Raw genomic sequence first — 21937 nt, forward strand, 5'->3', positions numbered from 1 at the left:
AAATAAAAAACAAGATATGAAAAATAAAAAGTAAATAAAAACAAACAGTGGCCAGGAAACGCTTTCGCCTTGCAGCACTTTAGTGAGCCAAAGTGCCCCCTGATTTTTTCTGCATAATGCGCTGAGCTAGAAGTGTTTGCCTAGTGCATCTGCTTGGTGCCGAAATGTACCGCCAGCAGTGATAACAAGAGGTAATGTACGTGCACTATGCCCTCGAAGTGCTTTTAGTGTACAGTACACTTTATGCGTATCTGCGTAAGAATTTACACAGGAGAGAAACGACTGCTAACTTTCCCGCTTGGATACATCGAGTACGCTTGCATTTGCTTTAGCTCGCTTAAAGTTCAAGTTGCCAACCGTAGAATTATAGCGAAACTTTTACAACGAATTATTTTCGTTCTCACGAGCTCTTCTGCAGTGTGCATCCTGCCCTTCTCTACGTTTGCTTTGTATTTCAACTGGTGTCTTTGAGATGGATTTCTGTGCAGCGCCTATAATACGCAGTGCGACCAAGAATTGAAATTCATCCTTACCTAGTTATGAAATTGATGAAGATGACAATGGAGCATCTTTCGATCAGCAATCCGTTCTTTAAACTTACTAGGATTATTTACCTTCGGGTTTATATTTTATGTGCATTTTAGAGATATGGGAAAGAGGTCACTTCTATAGAGATTATCTACAACAGCCCTCACAGTAGCTGCCAATAGCAAGGTCTATCGCAGCGCGTTAGCTGTGTGCTGCATTAAAGCATGTTGGTTCTCTTCTGTAGAATATGCATGACCCAGATAACAATATGAATTTTTCGACTAGCGCAACTCGAGAATCGGTTCTAATACCTCCCCACAATGGGTGGTGTGCGTGAATATCGCCGACCAACAGGAACGGCTCCGGAAGCTGGTAAATGAGTTTTTCAAGTTAGTCAATGGAAAGTTGATGATGTGGTGGTATGTATAGGCAACATACGGTTTTAGTGCTCGTATTGCCACTGCCTCTAAATCTGAGAGGCAATTGAATTCTGAAAAACAACAGCAACGACACCTGATGAGGAGGTACTTCCTTGACAGTCCTTCCGGTACACTACATATTTTTCCAGAAAGGCAAACTATGTTTGGTTGATACTGCGCGAGTATTTCGATGCCAACCAGCTTCTTTGTAGCCCTCGGCAGTTCCAGTGCATAATGCTTTCGACAGCCATAGTTGTAAGCGAGGACGCGAATACTAGCCGGAGTTATTCACATATAGCCGCATTTATTATCCTGCTAAATTGACAGATGTCTTCGGTTTGAGACGGTCTTGGAAAATCCGCCTCTATTTGGGGGACTCCTTCAGCGTCTCCGACGCTGAGAAGCCTGGTATTACCTCCACTGTAGACGCGGAAGCAGATGTGGATTCGTCAAGAGGGAGAGACTCTCTCTCGCGTGCCTGTATTTTCTCAGAGCTCTGTGAAAAGTTGACCTCTGGGACAGGGAATGTTGGCGATGGTGTATTGCGTGCCCAGACGGCGCCCGCCCCTGCACGCTGCGTCAGCGTAGGATCTTCCGGAGAGAAGCTAGAGCTTCGTCCGGGCTTCAGAAAACGTTCTTTTCTGTAACCTTTATCTGGATTACTTTTTTTTTTCTCTTTCTGGAACGCCTGACGTGTTCGTGAATGCGCAGCGTGTGTCCTGTGACAGTTGGGACATTCTGCTTGACCGGCACTGCAGTTATCAGTCAGGCGCTCATGGGCACCGCTCTTCGCATTGATGAGATTTCCACGGCATGTTTTGGATCCGAGTCCGTACTCTTCGTAGTTTAAAAATCTTCTCGGGTTTGGGATATAGGGACAGATTTTACAGTGGATTATTCCGATTTCACAGTATCTGGTAGACGGCACCGTTCAAATGTTAAGGCGATATCGGATGCCTCTTCCTCGTTTCGCCTCATAGTGATGCGGCGAAGGGCAATCGCACCTTGATCTCGGAAGCATTTCAGGAGATCAGATGGCATTCTGATATACCACCTTGCACAGTGTTTAGATTCCGTTTGAGGGGTGACTGTCACCAGAACTGCTTTTGCTTGAGAGGATGTCAGAGTGATCTTCCTGCGAAACTTCAACCAGAAGGTCATCGGATGAAAGTGTTTTTGCTTTGTAATTTTTTCCTATAATTCTCTCAAGGGTTCTAGCAATAACAAAAACAGACACTGCAGGAACTTTGTCGTTATCTACTAGGGAGTGAGAATAACCGCATTTACAATGATTGCACCGGTATTGATAAAAACACCTATCTAAAGCAGCCGTATTACATTTCGGAGAGACTAGACAACACGAAAAAGATGAGTTATCAATGCCGCATTAATGTATTTAAGTATTCGTTTTTCCTACCACAATTCTGGACTGGAATAAGCTTCCGATTGATGTGGTTTGTGCACCTGGTTTCCAAAGTGCTGTTGAAATGATAACCTGATGTATTTCTTCCAGGTCTCGTGCGTTTACCAGCGCTTTGCCGATGTGTTACCATTCATACTACTTGTGAACTCCTTTAGTCTTCTCTTAGTATGCTGTGTTATCCTTGCTGACATGTTTCCCAATATCTTCTGTGCATGTGTTATTGTATGTAGTAATATCCCCCCATAATGCCTCATGGGCGCTGTAGGTACTTGCAATAAATAATTAAAAAATATCAGGAAACGAGGAAAGTAGTCACAGCGCGGTCGATTTCTAGTGAAGCCTTCTACGGTGCAGTTCCTTTTCAGGAATTCATCAGGCTTTTTGGAGGAAGAGGTACTCATGCGATATAGGTATGCTGACGGTTCCTGAAATGTCGCCTGTGTTGCCCATTCTTATTTACAGAAAGGTCCCGGAGCCCCTGACTCGTAAACAGACGGGGAGCCCGTCGGCGGGAACTTGACCATGGCTCCGACCGCCGCCGTTCATGGTTTCTAACATTCACCTTAAAAACTATCGCCACGGTGCGGATGACAGCTTCCGTATAAGGGGGCTAAGGGTCCGTGGTGGCACCAAGCACCATCACCTTGAGACTCAAGGTGCCGTTGCGGTGATGGGAGCGAGATGCTAAAGCCCCGTGCACGTTAAAGAACAACAAACAAACAAAATAATGTGTGAATGAGGCAAGATGAACAACTAGATGGGAACTTTCACTCGTAAAAGCGATTGGAAGCGGCAGCATAAAATACCGAGGAAGTAATTTGTGAGGGTAATGAAACAGAACGAAGTTACTCAAATTTAACTTCATTATGACCAAATGTTTCGGAGAATCCCCCAAGGTGGAGTAGATTTGTAATAAGGGAGTAGTTACTCATTGAGGTCCAAGCTTGCCGTCCTGGTTAGCTCAATTGGTAGAGCGACTGCTCCGGTGTAGCGGTGGTCCTGGGTTCGTACCCCGGACCAGGACGAATTTTTCTTTAACTACGAAGTTTCTGAGAAAGCTGTATAGCTTTCCTTTGTAGCCGTACGGCTGCGCTCGGGTGGACGTCAATGAGTAATTACTCCCTTATTAACTTGATTATGTTAGCTTATGTCGATTATATAAGCTGGATGATTGTCCTCTGCCGTTGGCGCATCTTCCTGACTGCCTTCAGGCTCGCCTAGCTCATTTCTGTCTCAAAACCTGCTTTGTACGAACTATTCAAAGCTATCCTCAACTTCCGATTGGGAAGATATAGATTTGGGCACCTCTGTTTTTTTTCCACACCCATGCCGGTATCCCGAATTGGGTCTAAAAATTACAACGAGAAAACCAAAGGAATGTTCAACACTCTAGCAAGGGAACAGCGGTTTGAAATTGGTGGCGAGGTGCTGGAAGTAGTAAGGGAATACGTCTACTTAGGGCAGGTAGTAACCGCAGATCGGGATCGTGAGAGGGAAATAACTAGAAGAATTAAAATGGGACAGAGCGCATATGGCAGGTTCTCTGTGGTCATGAATGGCAGTTTACAAATATCCCTCAAAAGAAAAGTGTACAACACTTGTATCTTACCGGCACTCACCTACGGGGCAGAAACGCGGAGGCTAGCGAAAAGGGTTCAGTTCAAGTTAATGACAACGCAGTGAGCTACGGAAAGAATAATTATAGTGTAACGTTAAGAGGCCGGAAGTGGGCAGAGAGGGTGAGGGGATAAATGCGGGTTAATAACATCCTAGTCGAAATCGAGAGGAAGAAATGGGCTTGGGCAGGGCATGTTACGCAAATGGAAGATAATCGCTGGTCCTTAAAGGTCACGGAGCGGATTCTAAGAGACGGCAAGCGTAGCAGTGGACGCAGTAAGTTAGGTGGGCGGATCAGATAAATAAGTTAGCGGGGATACGGTGGCCGCAGCTGGCAAAGGACAGGGTTAACTGTAGAGACATAGCAGAGACATTTGTCCTGAAGTGGGCGTAGTCAGGCTGATGATGATGATGATGCCGGTAGCACGCCTGAACGATATTCTTTCTCGTGACGTCTCACTTATCTAACTCGGCCACTCTGAAAACCCAGTGCTTTCTCCTCTGCCTGCACTGCCCCGGAGATCATAGAGCCAACGATTCACAAAAACCATAAGCAGACTCAATGAATCTATATACAACGCATCAAAATGCGCAACCAGCACCAGACTCCACTTTATTGCAGCACACCCAGCAACGCAACGCCACCCGATTACCATCTAGAATAGCCATCGCAAACAGCGAAGACGCCGCCGTCTCAGAAGCACAGGACAAGCAGCCTAACGCACCACTGTCATAGCCAATGGCATCGGCAAATGCTGCTGCTGACATCCTGCAACGATGTGCCTCGAGTAAAGGCCCTGTGCGCAGCCTAGAAAAAATTACACAGCTACGCCGACTGGTAAGCCAAGCACTCCTTCTTCCATGCTACAACCACACACTACTACTACCATTTACGCAGCTCCACAATATCAACAACATATCCAACACATACCGTCAATGCTAGAATCTGATATGAACAAAACAGAGATCCCGTTAACGTGCTTTGAAAAGACTGAACAGACTTCACCGCCTGACTGACACTGCAAAGAAACTTGACTCAGCCAACGAACGCGACAAAACACGCCAGAGCATGCTTGAACGCCTTCTCCCAAATGAAAACTTTAGCTGCGAAAACATGGCGTACATTTCTCAGACGCAAAAGAGGCAAGAAGAACACCTAGGAAACACGAAACATTTTCCGCACAAGCTCATACCGCTGTAATGCTGGCACGCAGGACGTATTTCTCATACTACAAAGCACGCTTCTGCAGCCAAAGACAGCACAGACACAGGCACTTTTCGCAACAGACATAAAAAAGACCCTCTATAATGTTACACATGATCTCATACTCAAGTCTGTTCAAGACACACGATGCGGCCCCAACATGTACAATTACATACGCAGTTTTCTCAAAGGTAGGGTAGCCCTTTTCAAGGCAGCGCCGTCTCTCTCTCCTCCCCAGTCAACATTACCCGTGGACCACCTCAAGGATCCATTATATCTCCAACCCTCATTAATATATGCCTGAGAGCTCTATCCACGATCTGAAACCGTCATCCCACATTCTACGCCGTTACCTTGTGGAACGAATCCGGATGTCCAGGGGACGTTGAAACGACCCTCCAGGAAAGCATACACACCATAGTGGATCACTTCCACGTAACCGGATTCAAACCGTCAGCAGAATAGTCGGAATTCCTCCTGATGAATCGAATGCAATACCAAAACAAAACCACCGCCCTGTTACAACTCACCCTACTCGGCAGACAGGTACCAAAGGTGACAGCGTGTAGAATACTCGGACTCCTAATACACGATTACGACAATACAAACTGCAACCTTGTACAATTTCAAAAAAGTTTTCCTATTCGTACCGCACAGTGCGTGAGCCACATGACTGAAGGAGCACGAAACATTAACAACAACGGTTTATGGGGTTTGAGGTCCCAAAGCGACTAAGGCTATGAGAGACGCCGTAGTGGAGGGCTCCGGAAATTTCGACCACCTGGGGTCACGGAAAACAAACCATACGGTGCGGTTGATGCAGCGCCCAAACGCACTTCTTCGAACTACTTCTTATGAAACGATACTCGAGCAATGAACTTCACATGATGAGAACGCAAGACATTTGAAGCCAGGGCTACTGCGCTGCGAACGGAAATTCAGTGACCGCGAGTGGCATCATGCCTATGCAGCTCCAGGCTAATGACTGGTTATCAGGAAGTGAAAGCCGCGGTCATTGTCTCACGCCTCGATGGACACCTCAACCACGCCGTAGGGGAAGGTGGGAGTGAAAAAAGTAAATTAGCTGTGGTTTAACTACTGCTCAACCTAGTTAGAGAGTGAAAGCTCTAGTGTATCGAGTAACTAGAAGCGGCTTGGCGTCAGTAACGCTGAGAACGTTCCGGACAACTACCAGCACGGGAGCTCGTCGAAGAGGCTGCGTCTTCGTTCCCGTCCACGTCAGCGCCGTCTGCGGCGAGATCAGTCCCGGTAGGCACCTTTTCAACGCGCAGAGTGACGTTATGCTAGGTCACGTGACTTGCACTCTGTTATACGGTATATGACGTCATCCATTCACCCATTGTTATTCTTACATTTTGCTAAATTTTTCAAAGTCAAGCAGAAGGTCACATCGTGTTTAGCACTTGTAGTTATCCACTGCTATAGAAACATATCAACTCATTAATTGTTGCAATTAAATTGTATAATTAATGTTAATTAGGCAAAACTTCATCTTTACAATTATGCATTACATGTGGACATTGTTTACTCCAATGTATTGTCATTACTATACTATGACGTCATCATGGTCAACCACAGTAACTAGTACACGCCTAGATGCAATAAGACTAGCGATCCTGCGGCGCTACTCCGCGGCTAAGCGCGGAGCTCGGCGCTGCGACCACCTGTTTCCAGACGCATATCCGTTGTCTAGGCACGCCGTTGCTAACCGCCTGCTACTCCTCTCGAGGCTCCGGCGCCGTTAAGCTTTTGTTATAAAAGACTGCCGAGATCTCACACACCTTATCCGACGGATCCTTAGCAAGAAAGTGTACGACGCCATAGCGTAGTGTGTTAGGCTTTCCACTCTGAGCAGTTTGACACGTTTAAACGCAGGGCAGTCTCCCATGCCTCTCAGGTGGGTGTGGGGGAAGGTGAGGATTCTGAGCACATGGCCACGCCATGTCAAAGCTATCGTATATCTCCCCACAGTGCGGGCAGCGCCCATCTATGTACGGATCAAAGTGTTTGGCGATGGCAGAACAGAGAAGAGTTCCTGTCTGCACTGCAGGTGCCGTGGAGTTCGCTCCTCCGCTTTGCTCAGCCCCTTGGCAGGTGTTGGGTAGAGACGGTGGCTGTCGCAGTAATGAATTAAGATTTCGCGGGACCGCAGAAGCGGTTTATGAGCTACTCAGCCAGGAGAGCTAGAATGAGGAGCCCGGTGTGTGATCGCTCGGGCGGCCGCATCAGCGGCCTCAATGCCTCGTAGACCCTGGTGGCCAGGAGCCCAGATTACATTTGAACGAGTTGGATCGGCGAGAGCCCGTCTTACAATTTGAGAGGCAAGAGGTGATATTTCCACTGCAAGATAGCGTTCACAGGCCCGGCGAATGTCTGTGCTAACCGTTCTCGATTTTGGATCGGTGGCAGCGAGAGCTACTGCTATTTCCTCCGCTCGCGTTGAATTCGGGGCCCTAAACGATAGGCCATCGACATTCACTCCCCGGGGGACTACGACAGCCGTGCAGAATCCCGCGGCCGACGGCCCTGTGATGTCTGCGTAGTAGACGCCCTGTTTAGGTCCATATTGCCTCTCAAGCGTGCGAACCCGGGCTTGTAGTCTGCCTTTATGTGAAGTCATGTCCATGTTACGCGGGAGCGGAGCGACACAGAGCATATGGCGCCACAGCATCGGCCTCTTTTGATGACGTCGACAATGCTGTCTCATGCCCGTTAGTGCCAACTTCAATGTGCACACTGTCGAGGCACAAGTGGATACTGTCCTCATTAGGGTCCACGGTAACGTGAAAGTTATCACCCTTAACATTAACCGCTAAGTCGGAATCGCGTAAAGGCCACGGCCACGAGATGCGAGGTGATGAACGCATCCCTGTTAGCGAGGTAATGGACGTTAAATTTTTCCTTTCCGTTCTTTTGAAAAACAAAAAAGTGTATAAAAGTAGACGAGCCATGTGAATGAGCCCGGAATGCAAAAATGAGAAGGTAATGAAATAGCGCTCCGATGATCTGTGCTGCAGCGGCTACGTGGATGTTCACGGCCGCTAGAAATCATTACAGCGCCGGGCAGCATCGCCCTGGCCAGAGCCGAAGGGAATATACGGCTCTGGCCCTGGCCACTGTGTTCACTCGCGCAAAGCGCCGTAGCGCGGCGGCCGCAAGACATGGACGCAGCGGGCAAAGCGAACGCCGCACTAGGTGTTCACCAGTGTTGTAGGCGTTACCGAAAAAAAGTAACTAAATACGTTACTCGTTACACTAACAAAAAAAGAACGCGTTACCGCCCTACGTTACCTACAAAAAAAAGGTAACGCATTTCCGTTACCGTTACCGAAAAAAAGTATCGCACGTTACTTTGCCGTGACTACATGGCCATAAATTTTAATCAGTGGTTCCTCGCTGTAAGAACTCAAGATAACAATTTTATAAAGCTCATACTTCATATAATTCCAACTTCACAAAGAAAACATAGCTGAACTGAACAAATTTACAGTAATTCTGGTGTGCTTCTGCTTACGAAATTACGCGGAAATTGTGTAGCAATAACGAAATGCTTAAATGTCATAGTTCAGAAAAATATATTTGCGCACATAAACAATTTTTTTTTACTTGAACCTGCATAATTATTGCAAAAATGCTGAGTGTTTGCGTCAAGGTGTTCAAGGTCAGCTTCGCTCGCAAAACTTAGCCGCAGTTGCAGATAGAAACAACTGGTTGACTGCAATCCCCTTTTCTGTGCTGTATCATTGTACTCTTTCTATGGCTCTCTTGGGGCCAACTTGAAGTGAACTGGCGACATTCATGAGTTTGCTCACAAGAGGGAACTGCTCCCACCAAGAATGCGAGAGTGTCGCCTGAGAACGATACATTTTGGTTGAAAAACAAGCTTACGCAGAAACTCACTTAAATATTTCTCCAAATGGTTCATTGGTGGCTTGGCATGCATCCACTCTTTAGAGAGTTGTGTGTGTGGGTGGTTTGGGGGTGAATACAAGTGGGTGACTGCGTGTTCGTGCTTTCTTTTTTAGTTGAGTGCGTCGTCAAGGGCAGGTGTTTTCTGGCATGCATGCGAGCCGCAACAAGGGTCGTCGAGAGCACCGGTAGATTTTGTTTATTTGCACCATCATTTTCGGCGTTTTTTTTTTTAAAGAGGCGGAGGGGAACAATTGAAATAAAAAGTAACTAGTAACGTGACACGTCACGTTACCGAAAAATGTTAACGTAAGTACGTTGCCCGTTACAGGTCCGAAATGGTAACGAGTACGCTACTAAGTTACCGAAAAAAAGTAACGCGTTACCGGTAACGCCGTTACTTGTAACGCGTTACCGACAACACTGGTGTTCACTGGTTACCGCTGACCACCCGAGGGCGAGCGGCATCGATTTCTCGCCCTCTATCCTCGGCGCAAGCGAGCGGCAGTATCCGCCGGAGCTGCTTGTGGCCCATTCAGAGCGGCCTGAAGCATCCTTAAGTCCGTTCACTTGGACTGCATACGACCCGCATACCTTACGGCACGGTTCGGGTGTCCACCGAGATGTGAGAAAAGCACTGCGCCATTTCCTTTCCCGAAAAGCGAACCAACCAAGCGCATGCCACTGCATGGTCGCGACGCCGAATGCACGCGCCGAACACAATGTTGTACACAGTCCGAAGATGATTGCTCGAGGCCTAATCTAAATACTCTAACGCGGTTCAATATCGCAGGAAGACTGAACAATACGCGGGAGCTTAGCTAGACGCCGGACCATCACCCCACGGTCCGCACTATCCTGCAGCGCCATTTTTACTGAAGAGCTTAAGTGAACATGAAAGCAGAAAAAATTTGGTGCAGTTTGGCCTAAATGACAGCGAACGCTCATGTTTCGTTATACTGTACAGCCGACGCCGATGAATATCCAGCAGGAAAGGTGCGCTTCTAAGCCGAGTAGTGGACCCCCTGGCATTCCAGGAAAACCAGAAATTCGGGTAGACGAAGGCGAGATTCCTCCTTGCCCAAGAAAGATTTGGATTGCACGAGCGATCCATACTGCGTGGCAAGGAAGCAAACCCGTTGGGGTGTGCATTTTTGACAAAGGCTCTGCACCTTCGCGAACAGTCCCGAGAAAAGCGCAACCACCTGCGAAGAACGGCGACACCTTGCCAGCCTCCTGGTTTCTTCTGGCGGGTGCATGAAAGGCGTGGCAGAATGACAACGCAAAGGCCGCACGTTGGCAGCGATGAATAGGAATGCCGAGGGTGAAGATAAACGCCACTAAGCTTCTCTGTAATCTTATGATTCCCAACAGCGTTGGCAGTCCATCGCATCTACGATAACATGCATGAATGCAGTTCTGCTTCTTGAGGCGACCGAACTCAAAAGGAATAAAAAAAAATTACGAGTCCAAAAATCTTTTCTAACGCGACGATTCAATGCCACCTTGCGCGACATAGGATACGGTCATGTGTGCAATCGCTAAACTCTTGGAAATTTCACGACAAGGACTTAACTGGGACAACGTCGCGAAGGCTCTCTGCGTGCGCATACTAATTATTGGATGATAATTGCGATGCGTGCTCAGTGGCGTGAACTTAGAATGAAACATCAGATTTAGGCAGGTAGTCAGCAGTAACATCAGTACGCTCAAGTCTCGGCGAAACAAAGACCCTGCTTCTCAACATATGCGCGCTATTGCGAGCGATATGCAAGAGTGAGTAACAGAACGCATGCAGATGCGACTCAAGCGAGCGCCGGTGGTTGAACTTAAAATTGAAGGCTTCTTCGATGTGGATGAAAATGGCTTTCGAAAACACAATCTTTTCTCCCTCAGTACCGGATAACAAAATGACTTCTTCACACAGTTAAAGCCTGTTTCACATGCATGCAAGCGAAAACGCTTGCGATTTCTGTCCCCGAAGCAGAAAAACGTGTTTCGAGCGGCCGCGACAGCTACAGGGGCCAATGTGACGATGTTCCGAGAAGTACGAAAGTTTTCGCGGCGTCGCGCCACTCATTCGCTTGAAACATCCTTAACCTTCCCGGTGTTAACACCGGCAAGAACAGTGCTTCTAAATTGAAAACCTGCAGTACTCGCTGAGTGAAGAACTACGCGGCTTACTTCCATCCGTGCTTTCTAGAAGAGGCGAGCCGTGATCGCGTCAAGGCCTGAGTTTCACTTCTACATCGGCCACAGCCACGCGACCACCCTCAGCGGCATATGACTGTATCTGTCACTTTCTTTCACCAGTGCTTCTGCGATTTGGGCAACAAATCTCACGGAGTAAATATAGGTCGTTACGGGTTCTTCGCGTGAACACTAAAAGCACTTTCTACGCTAATAAAATTCTCGATTGTTGCAAGACTCGCGTATTCAGCAATGCCAATTACAGAACTGACCAGATGCCATCGCACTTACCGCTCTTGCTGCTGAGGTTGAAGCTTTGGGGAAGGCTTAGTTCACGCAAACCGATCGTGTTCACACATTGAAGATATCACGCCAACAACACCGCACTTCGAAGACAAGCCGGCACTGGCACGTTGGCAAGAGTTCTTTCTTCCGCCGCAGAACAGAATATCCACCGTGAATGGCGACGGTCAGGCGAACAGCTCACACGAACACGACGTTGTCAGGCACCGGTGGTAGCTGGAGCTTCAGAATTTTTCAAGCCATAACTTGACAGAAATGACAAACAGGGACTGGGGTCACATTACGACGAGGTGCATAAAGGGCGCATTAGTCCAATAATTAATGCCAGTTTCGAACTACGTCACAAGTAATTAACGAAATGACATCCGAACACCGCTGTAACGGCGAACCGCCGCCTTGTCTCGGCCAGGTAGGCTTAGGCCTAGTCTCGCTAATTCTCGTCCGCCGGGCGGGAACAAGCGGGAGGCCTGATAACAGAGTTGATAGCGCGTGCTGCAGCTGAGGCCGCAGCGACTCTTTTGTTTTTGTGTTTTTTAGTTTTCAGACTGCACTGTTTTATCTCGGTTTGAAGCTCACGTTCAGTCGCGCTCGACTGCTTTGCTTTTTAGCAGACGGGAGCATACCAGTGCCACGTAACCTTTCCGCCGCGATTGGAAAGACGGCAACAGAGCATGCTTGGCTGTCGCCGAAACTGCTAGTCCGCTTGACTGGGGATTCCGTAGCGTTACCATACTATCACGAGAACAGTGGCAGGAAGGTTGAAAAATATCCATTTCGACCTTTGGCAGACCTCTAGCGGTCGAACTACTATTTTCTAGAGTGAAGATCACTTTCCTTAAACAGTGCAACGAAGGTTAGGGGCCAGCTATGCGCATATATTTTTCCGCTCTTCTTGCGGAAATGAATTGCGGCAGAGCATTTGAATATGTTAACCCCCCCCCCCCCCCCCCCCCCAAAAAAAAAAAGAGAAAGAACATTACTGCCAGCAGCACCAAACCTTGAGTAAAGCGTGTGTAGACACGTGCGTGGAGGCCGCACTTTTTTTTCGGGATTTTGACGGGGTGCTGTTCTTGCAAGATCCCCGCAGGGAGGCGTCTGCAGCATGCAGACGTTGGTGAGTGGCGACACCACGGGGTTAACCCGAGCATCCGCAGGGACATCCCCGCAGGGGGATGATGGTGAACAATGCGTCACCACGGACCCGAGCATCCGCGCTTAGCCGTGCGTGGCATCGCCGTGTCCGGGGAAAAGGGGATCCTGGTGGTTGAGACGATGCCGAGCGTTTGGACCCTTAAGGCCCCTCGGCGGAGGCAACACACCACTTTGGCCCCAGCTTCCTGTAGACAGCACCTCCGGCCTGACCCGACCGGGGGAAATCGGCAGTCGCCTTTTCCTGTCCTCCCCTCTATCTTTGACTTTCCTATTTCCTTCCTTACAACTTTCCTGTATCCTCCTCTCTTCTTAGTTTTTTCCTTTTTTTCCTGGCGGCGAGGGTTAACCTTGTGTGGCCAACTAACCTGAGTTGCGTCATATTGGGTTATAGTTGAGGTGTACAGCTGGCGTGGGCAGGACTTGCTCGCAAGTTCCTGTCCCGTCCCCTCGTTGGGCTCCATGGTGGGTGGCTGGCACCACGGCCGAACAACACAAATTTTTCATGGCTCCCCCCTTTTCCAAACCAGATCGCCCTCATAAAAGAGGGCGGAACGAGGCAACTGCAGAGTTTTTCGAAAAACCGAAACCATTTCCAAAATTTCACGTTCTTCATAGCGAAGAAACTGAAAAAACCGCAAGAACCATGTTCCCATTCTTAGTTGCAAAAAGTCTAACTGAGGCCTTGGGTCCCGGGTACAAACTGTCTAAAATGCCAAGTGGTGACCTGCTCCTTGAACTCAGAGACACTGCCCAATACTCAAAACTTTCCAGCCTAGTGTCCATCGGGAAAATCCCTGTATCAGTTACAGCACACCGATCTCTGAACACCGTCCGTGGAGTGATATCCGAAGCAGATTTCATTCACCTCACCGAGGAAGAGATGCTTGAAGGCCTCAAAGAAGAGAATGTTATAAGTGTGTATCGTATCAAAATAAGAAAAGACAACAAAGAGATACCTACAAAGCACCTAGTACTGACTTTCAACTCAAGCACACTCCCCGAATCACTAGAAGCTGGCTACCTCAAAATAAATGTCAGACATTACATCCCAAACCCACGCAGGTGCTTCAAATGTCAAAGGTACGGTCATGGGTCTCAAAGCTGCCGTGGCCGCGAAACTTGCGCTAAATGTGCATCAAAAGAACATGCTTCCGACAACTGTGAAGGAGCAGCACCTCGATGCGCAAACTGTGAAGGCGATCATCCCGCCTATTCGAGGTCATGTCCATCGTGGAAAAATGAAAAAGAAATTTTTACAATCAAAACAAAACAGAATATCACATTTAAGGAAGCGCGACGACTGTTTTACGCAAAGAACAGCTTCAACTTTTCCACAAGAACAAACTTTTGCTGATGTGGTGCGCAGGGGCGGCGCACCACACAGCACTCCGGCATCTGCCCAGGCCACTTCCACCGAGCCTATGGCAGGGCCATCCGCGCCCCAGGCAGGGACAGCGAACGCTGCTGTGCCATCTCCAAAGCAGGGAGCGCCGGCTCACGGGTCGGCACCCCGCAGGACTTCACCCCGTCGGGGGAGGCCCGACACCAACACATCCGCGGCTTCGCGGTCCTCCAGCACCTCTGGTGAGGTGATGGATACAACTCCCACTCCATCCGCTTTGCAGCGGCGGACCGGCTCTCTCGAGCGACGAAAAGATAGAACCCCGGTAACGGGCCCAGAACAGTAAACTTCTTCCGTTCCATTCCCACCCAAAAAAACAAACATGCCATTCGTGGTTCAATGGAACTGTAGAGGAATGTTGAGAAACTACAGTGATATAACACATATTCTAGGATCAGTGATGCCTCTAGCTCTATGTCTCCAGGAGACCAATCTTGGTCCACAACATTCAAATATCTTAAAACATTATACAACTTTTAGGCGTGATCGCGAAAATGCAAATAGACTCTCGGGAGGCGTCGCAATCGTCATCCAAAGCGGCGTCCCGGCTCAAGAAATCAAACTGAAAACAAAACTTGAGGCGGTTGCGGTTGGCGTCATCAGCTACAAAACCATATCAATATGTTCGGTATATCTTCCCCCACACATCACATTAACATGCCAAGATCTAGAAGGCCTGATCGATGAACTGCCGGAGCCATTTCTGGTAGTTGGCGATTTTAACGCTCACTCTCCGTTTTGGGGAAGCGAACGCTGTGACTCTAGAGGCCAAACGATCGAAGATTTTATACTTTCGAATAATGTCTGTCTTTTAAATACGGGAAAAGCCACATATTGCTGCCCAAGCTCAGCAAAAATGAGCTCTCTCGATTTAGCTTTCGCATCACCATTACTTTTTAACGATTTTAAATGGGATGTTTTAAATGACCCCATGGGCAGCGATCACTTACCTACTGTCATCAGCCTCTCATCGTCTACTCCAATCATCCCCACAAGACCACGGCGCTGGAAAATTCACCTCGCCGACTGGTCACTTTTTACAAAAAGTGCCACACTAGAAAATGAATTTTGTGACCACCTCAGCACAGATGAAATTAATGAGAAGTTTACTGAATGCATAATATCGGCCGCAACACTCGCTATACCACAAACAACAGGACTTGCACAAAAGAAACACAAAGTGTGGTGTACAAAAGAATGCACATTAGCAAAAAAACAACAAAACAAAGCCTGGAGCGCTCTGCGTCGATATCCCACTGCAGAGAACTTACTTACCTTTAAGAAGGCAAAAGCCAGAGCGCGGTATGTGCGAAGAAATGCTGAGAAAACCTCTTGGCAGAAATATGTCTCCTCAATAAACAGCTCAACAACATCAAAGAAAATGTGGGAAAAACTTCGTAAATTTACTGGTGACCATACCCCTTTTACACTTCCTGTCTTGACAGCACCCGGGACACAAACATCTTTAGAAGAACAGGCCAACATTTTGGGCGAGCATTTTGCTGAGATCTCAAGCTCATCCAACTACACAAACACATTTCAGAAACACAAAGCAATAGCTGAGAAACAAAGATTCCCATCCGGAGCAGGTATACATGAGGATTACAACCAGCCTCTCACACTACAGGAATTAAATAAGGTATTATCTTCTGGAAAAAAGACAGCACCAGGACCAGACAACGTGCATTACGCTATGCTTGCACATCTCTCCGAGGCTGCTGTAGAGGCACTGTTAAAATTCTTTAATAAAATCTGGATAACTGGACATATACCTGACGAGTGGAAAAAAGCAGTCATAATACCTTTTCTCAAACCCGGAAAACCACCAACAAGTCCTAGCAGTTACAGACCAATAGCCCTCACCAGCTGCATTGCTAAATCTTTCGAAAGTGTAATAAACATTAGATTAACCTTCATACTTGAATCTCGGCAACTATTAGATACACACCAGTGTGGGTTTAAGAAAGCATGCTCGACCACAGATCACCTTGTCCGCCTAGAAAACACCATCCGGGAAGCATTCATCCACAAGCAGCACTGTATTGGTGTCTTCTTCGACTTGGAGAAGGCCTACGATACCACGTGGAAGTTCGGCATCCTCCGTGACCTAGCAGAGCTAGGTATCCGCGGCAGGATGTTGAACTGCTTGAATGACTTCCTGGCTAACCGCACATTCCGAGTCCGCCTAGGAGCAACTCTCTCCATGACTTTCACCCAAGAGAACGGCGTACCCCAGGGGTGCATTCTAAGCACGACACTCTTCATAGTAAAAATGAATTCTTTAGCTAAAGAAATACCCAAGTCCATATTGTATTCAGTTTATGTAGATGACCTACAAATAGCATGCACATCCTCCAGCATATCAACCTGTGAGAGACAAATACAAATCACACTAAATAAACTAGGTGCTTGGGCAGACAGAAATGGATTTAAATTTTCTCCTCAAAAAACAGTAGCTGTTCTTTTTTCGTTGCGACGAGGCCTACAGGTCGATCCCAATCTATACCTGAATCACACTGCGCTACCAATTAAACAAGAACACAAATTTTTAGGCCTAACTTTCGACAAGAAACTCACATTTCTACCACACATTAACAACCTTAAAAAGAACGCTTCTCAAGCCCTCAATGTCTTAAAAGTGCTCTCACGGAAGCGGTGGGGTCCGATAGAGCAAGCCTTTTACAAATATATCGCTCTCTGGTGCGCTCCAAGCTGGACTACGGGTGCATAGTATATGGTTCGGCAAGAGCATCCTACTTAAAAAGATTAGACCCCATTCATAATCTTGGCCTGCGCCTATCATCTGGAGCATACAGAACATCACCAGTAGTTAGCCTTTACGTTGAAACTAATGAAGCCGCTCTTGAGGATCGAAGAATCGCCCTTACATGCACATATGTCCTAAAAATCCGTTCTCTTCCGAAACATCTCTGCCATCCAATTGTCACCAAGTGCGCATCTAAAAGATTATTCATCAACAAACCACATTCTATCAGGCCATTACTATTGCGCTTTGAAGATAAATGCGAAGAGCTAGCAGTGCTGGATGCCCTACCGAATATTGCACAAAGGAATGAATATTTGCCACCATGGTACAGCCTGCCTTCAGTATGTGACTTCACAATGACACATTTAGACAAAAAGCAAACGCCAAACGAGTACATATTACAGGAATTATTTGCACTACAAGAAAAGTATGACACCTACATTGAATTTTATACCGATGGCTCAAAAACAGAAAGTCATGTTGGAAGTGCAGTAATCCAAGGAAAAAATAAACAGATAATGCGACTACCAGAATGCGCATCAGTTTTTACTGCTGAGTGTTATGCCATCTTCATAGCTGTAGAAAAAATAGTAAGAGAGAACATCAAAAATAGCATCATTTACACCGATTCCCTCAGTATGCTCAAATCACTGCACTCCAGGAATGCTACTGAACCCATAATAGGAAACATCATACATAACATAGTTAAAATCACAAAACAAAAGCACAACATTAAATTCTGCTGGGTTCCTAGCCATGCTGGAATTGTAGGTAATGAGAAAGCAGATATATGCGCTGCACAAGCTCGGAATGGCCAAATAAAGCAAGTGAACATACCGCACAGGGATTGCTTGAAATTTATCTACAGTAAACTCAGAAATAAGTGGCAGGTAGCATGGGAAGAGCACGCAAACAACAAATTACATTCTGTTAAGCCCATTTTAGGGGAATGGCAATCGTGTAGGCATCAAGAACGTTTTACCGAAGTCATTTTATGTCGGCTCCGCATTGGACACACCCAACTCACGCACAACTTTCTGCTAACCAAACAAAACAAACCTCTCTGTGACATGTGTGGTGCTGAACTCACAGTGAACCACATTTTAATTTCATGTGTAAAGCTAGAACAACTAAGAAAGAAATATTTTACAATATTTTACAGGGAAAGCATCCAATTACACCCCATGTTACTTTTAGGTGATCGAGCACTGGTTGACATCTCATGTATTTTTAGGTTTCTCAAGTAAGCAAGCATTTTAAACAAACTCTAAGTATAGAAAGCTTCACCTTTAACAAAAACTCTAACCTTGTGTTTGGCGCATCATAGCCTCAGTTGCTTTTGCGCCATTAAAATCAATATAACTAACTAACTGTTCTTGCAAGAAAGCGTAATTTTTCTACTCATTTTTAGCGATTACAGTGTAGGCGAGATTATGCATGTGTATACTGTTTGTGCGGCCACCCTCGTTTTAAAACGATTCAGCGTGGGTCTGGGGGACCCTTTACGGAGAGAGCCCATTGAAATTATGGATTATGTGCGACGTCCAGCAAGAACTGCTTCCAATAAATTTACCAGACTGGTAGATCCCTTTATTGCCGAAGGTCGCGTCACCTCAAGTTGTTCTCACTTAGAATTAAAGCGAAGGCATATGCGTATAGTGGTGGGATTTGTCGTTGGGCCATAATCACGGTTTGGCTGACGGCTCGAATCGGTGCTTCGCTCGTGGGACCCACGGCCGTAGGTGAGAGGAGGCTCTCATCTGGCCCTGTTTTCCGCTCGCTGATGAAGGAACTCAGGAAATATGGCATCTTCATCATATTATGAAGAGTGCGTTGTTTGTTGCTCCATGCGGAATGTGCTTGACGAGGAAAATCATACACAATGTCAGCGCTGTATGCCTGCTTTCTTTCAGTTGCCCGGGTGCCATTTTGGGGAGAACAGCATTTACACGCACGGCCCAAACGCGGCTGTATACCGTATTCTGCGCAATAGTCACGAAGCTGTAAACTTATAATCATCGTCTCTTGTTATCGGCGCTGTTCTGCATGCAGAGGCGGCAATACTGCGTGTGCACTCTGAGCGCATTCCCGCTTTCCACAACGTTCGTTGGGCAGATAGGTCCTGTATTCGCAAATACCTCATTAGCGTGAATTACGCGCCCCGAGATTCTAAGTAAGCAGCCTCCAAATGCAAAAACTACATTAGGAGAGAGACGAAGAAGAAAACTCGCACGATGGTATATTTTACGATATGTTGAGGTAGAGAATACGAGAGTGACTTCATATATCTGTATTGCTCCAGAGCGCTCTTTTATGTTTATTACGCATACTCCCTGTTCGACTAGCGGTCCTGTCCAGTCCGCCGCTATATAGGCGCTCGGCGTCACCGGTGACCTTCTCCTCAGGCGGCGCGTTTAGCCAACACCCTCTGAAGAATTTTGACAAGAGGGTGTTGGTTTAGCAGCAGGACCGTGCTACATTCATCCCCTCTCGCCTTCTACGGTAACCATCCTTCTCCCCCTTCTTCCGGAGTAACTGCCTTCCAGGCGGTTCCCGTGGCAACCAGTCTCCGCTTGTGCCTTACGCCCACGCTTTTCCTTCCAAGGTTCTCATTCATCTTCGCGGCAAAAATGGCACGAGAGTTCCCAACTACGTTAACGGAGTGTGGCCACTGTTTATTCGATATGTGAAAATAAGGAGTTTCGCACTCATTGGTTTCAGCGGGCTGCCGGCAGTAACTGATTGTATTGCGTGCAGTGCACATGGGCATGCACCAGAGTAAGTTAGAAAGGATTACTGCGGGAAGCTAAGATATGAAAAGTTCACGACAACTGACGCAAACCACAGAAAAGGAGCCTGAAAGAAATCGAGTGCAGCGCATGGACGGCTGACATTTGCTAAGTGGGCTTGAACCCTGGTTCGTTTTTTTCGCTGGCGAAGCACGCGTGGAATATTCTCGATCTTCTAGTTTCTTCAGGCATAGTCGGCACTAGCACGAGGTCGAAGCCACGGCTTATCTTTGAGCGCCCGGAACAGATTCGCCACTCGCACCGCGCGCGCCCGCTTGGAAGCGCGGCCCGAAGGTCAGTCTCCACTGTGCACCAATGCAAGCGCCCCCGCACAGGCGCTGCGAACGAAGTAATAACGCGAACGCCGCACTTACTGTCGTCCAGCCAGCGCGACTCAGACTTCCTCGCCCGCCCAAGAGCGCGGAAGTCTTTCACCCTCACGCTCCATACCCAGGTGCCAAGTGCGCGTGGGAGACGGGCGCCACCATCGGCTCAAGCAGCCGCTTCGCGGTGATGGGCTGCATATTTTTGAGAAATACTGTATGTATGTTGTCCATGCAGACGTTTATGAAGAACTCTTCGGCCGGAAGGGACGCCACTGCTTTGCGACATTCCCTGCGAAACGGTGGTGGGCTGAAGCCTCGGGGTGAGAAATCGCCACCTTCCAGAAGCGCCACCCACCCACCCAACGGCGTGGGCCTGGGCGAAAAAGTGGTGCCGACGAGGACACCAACGACGAAGCCGGATTTTCCACAAAACGGGAGCGTTAGCGTTAAAAGTAAATGGAGCTCACCAACATCCGCCGGTGGGTGAGCGGTCAGAAAAACCTTCACCCACCAGAAGCTCACGCAGAAGCGGAACGAAAACGGAGGCGAAGTCAAGTTCAAAGACGCAATGTGAAGGCGGCAATGTAAAAATGAAATGTACAAACAATACTGCGAACGCCCATTTTCAGCGTCACATCGTATGATCGCCCGCGAGTTTTAAAATGCCTCGCTGGTAAAAAAATTCTCCTATTTTGAGATCGAAGTGAAATCACCTGACCGGAACATTGATATTGACTGGAAGGAGGTGACGTCACAAGACGGGATCATGCCCATTGGCTGGAGGTAAGTGAAGTCGTCAGAAGGGAGCATTTCCATTGGCTACAGGGAACCGACGTGACAAGACGGGAGCATTTCCACTGACATTGGAGAGGCCTTTGCCCTGCAGTAGGCGTATTAAGGTTGATGATGATGAAGATTCTAACTGGCTGCAGAGAAGTGACTTCACAAAACCAGAGCGTTTCCATTGGCTGGAGGGAAGTGGCGTCACCAGACGGGAGCATTCCCATTGGCTGGAGGGAACCGACTTCACCAGACGGCAGCATTCCAATTGGCTGGAAGGAACTGACGTCACCATAGGGGAGAGTCGCGTCAACAAGTATGAGGCCGTGATGAGGAAAACATGGACTGATTTAGTGGCAGTAGTGTCGCGGTTCAATGCGCTGCCTTGAGCCAGCAGGAACATACGCGAGGGTCCAGCGCGAGGAGGGAGCCCAGGCAGGATGCTGCTAGGTGTTGTCTTCATGGACGGCCGCTGCCACCGGTGCTGCGCGAGACCAGTGCTGCTTCTACAGCAGCATTCCTATTGGCTGGAGGAAACTGACTTCACAAGACGGGAACATTTCCACTGGACAAAAGTGACGTCCCCAGCCAGAAGTTACGTCACTTTCAGTAAACACGCCACCAGCTTTTAATGCTATCGCATTGCTAACCATGTAAATTGGTTAATAATAATAGGTAAATGTAATAGGTAAATAGGTCCACGGGCATTTTTTTTTTCACCCTGGCTCCAGCAAGACCGCTTCCGGTGGTGACGCAGCCCTCGTCGACTTGATATAGTCGGACTGACACCGTCAGAAAGATCACATTACACGAAAAGCCGTTACATTGAGATTACCCGCTATGGACTTAATTTAGCTTACCGTCACAGCACCAGCTGGAGCACTCCTTGTATCATATCAGATCGTAAATCGTGGCCTGCAAATCATCTGTGTGCTGTGCATTGCCACGTGCTTTTCCCATGCCATCTGCGTGCACTGACCCCTTTCCACCTTCGGGTATAAATAACTCCGATCAATAGATCAGGGCGTTCACTATTTCTTGACAACCTGGCTGTTCACTTTTGTCGTCCCACTCAAGGACAATACATGGCGCCAGAAGTGGGATGCA

The 21937-nt window shown here is 47.7% G+C and overlaps 1 long non-coding RNA gene across 1 annotated transcript in view; it reads right to left on the reverse strand.

Moving 5' to 3' along the window:
- LOC149359537 (uncharacterized) overlaps positions 1–11823 on the reverse strand; it is a 67589-nt gene extending 55766 nt beyond the window's left edge. The window contains exon 1 of the long non-coding RNA XR_016288785.1: positions 11603–11823. This is a non-coding gene — a long non-coding RNA (uncharacterized LOC149359537). The remainder of the gene's footprint in view (positions 1–11602) is intronic.
- Positions 11824–21937: the final 10114 nt, after the last annotated feature.

This window comes from Amblyomma mixtum, chromosome 2 (genome assembly GCF_055824585.1).
Source record: "Amblyomma mixtum isolate Tamu chromosome 2, ASM5582458v1, whole genome shotgun sequence".
In the NCBI taxonomy this organism is placed as follows: domain Eukaryota; kingdom Metazoa; phylum Arthropoda; class Arachnida; order Ixodida; family Ixodidae; genus Amblyomma; species Amblyomma mixtum.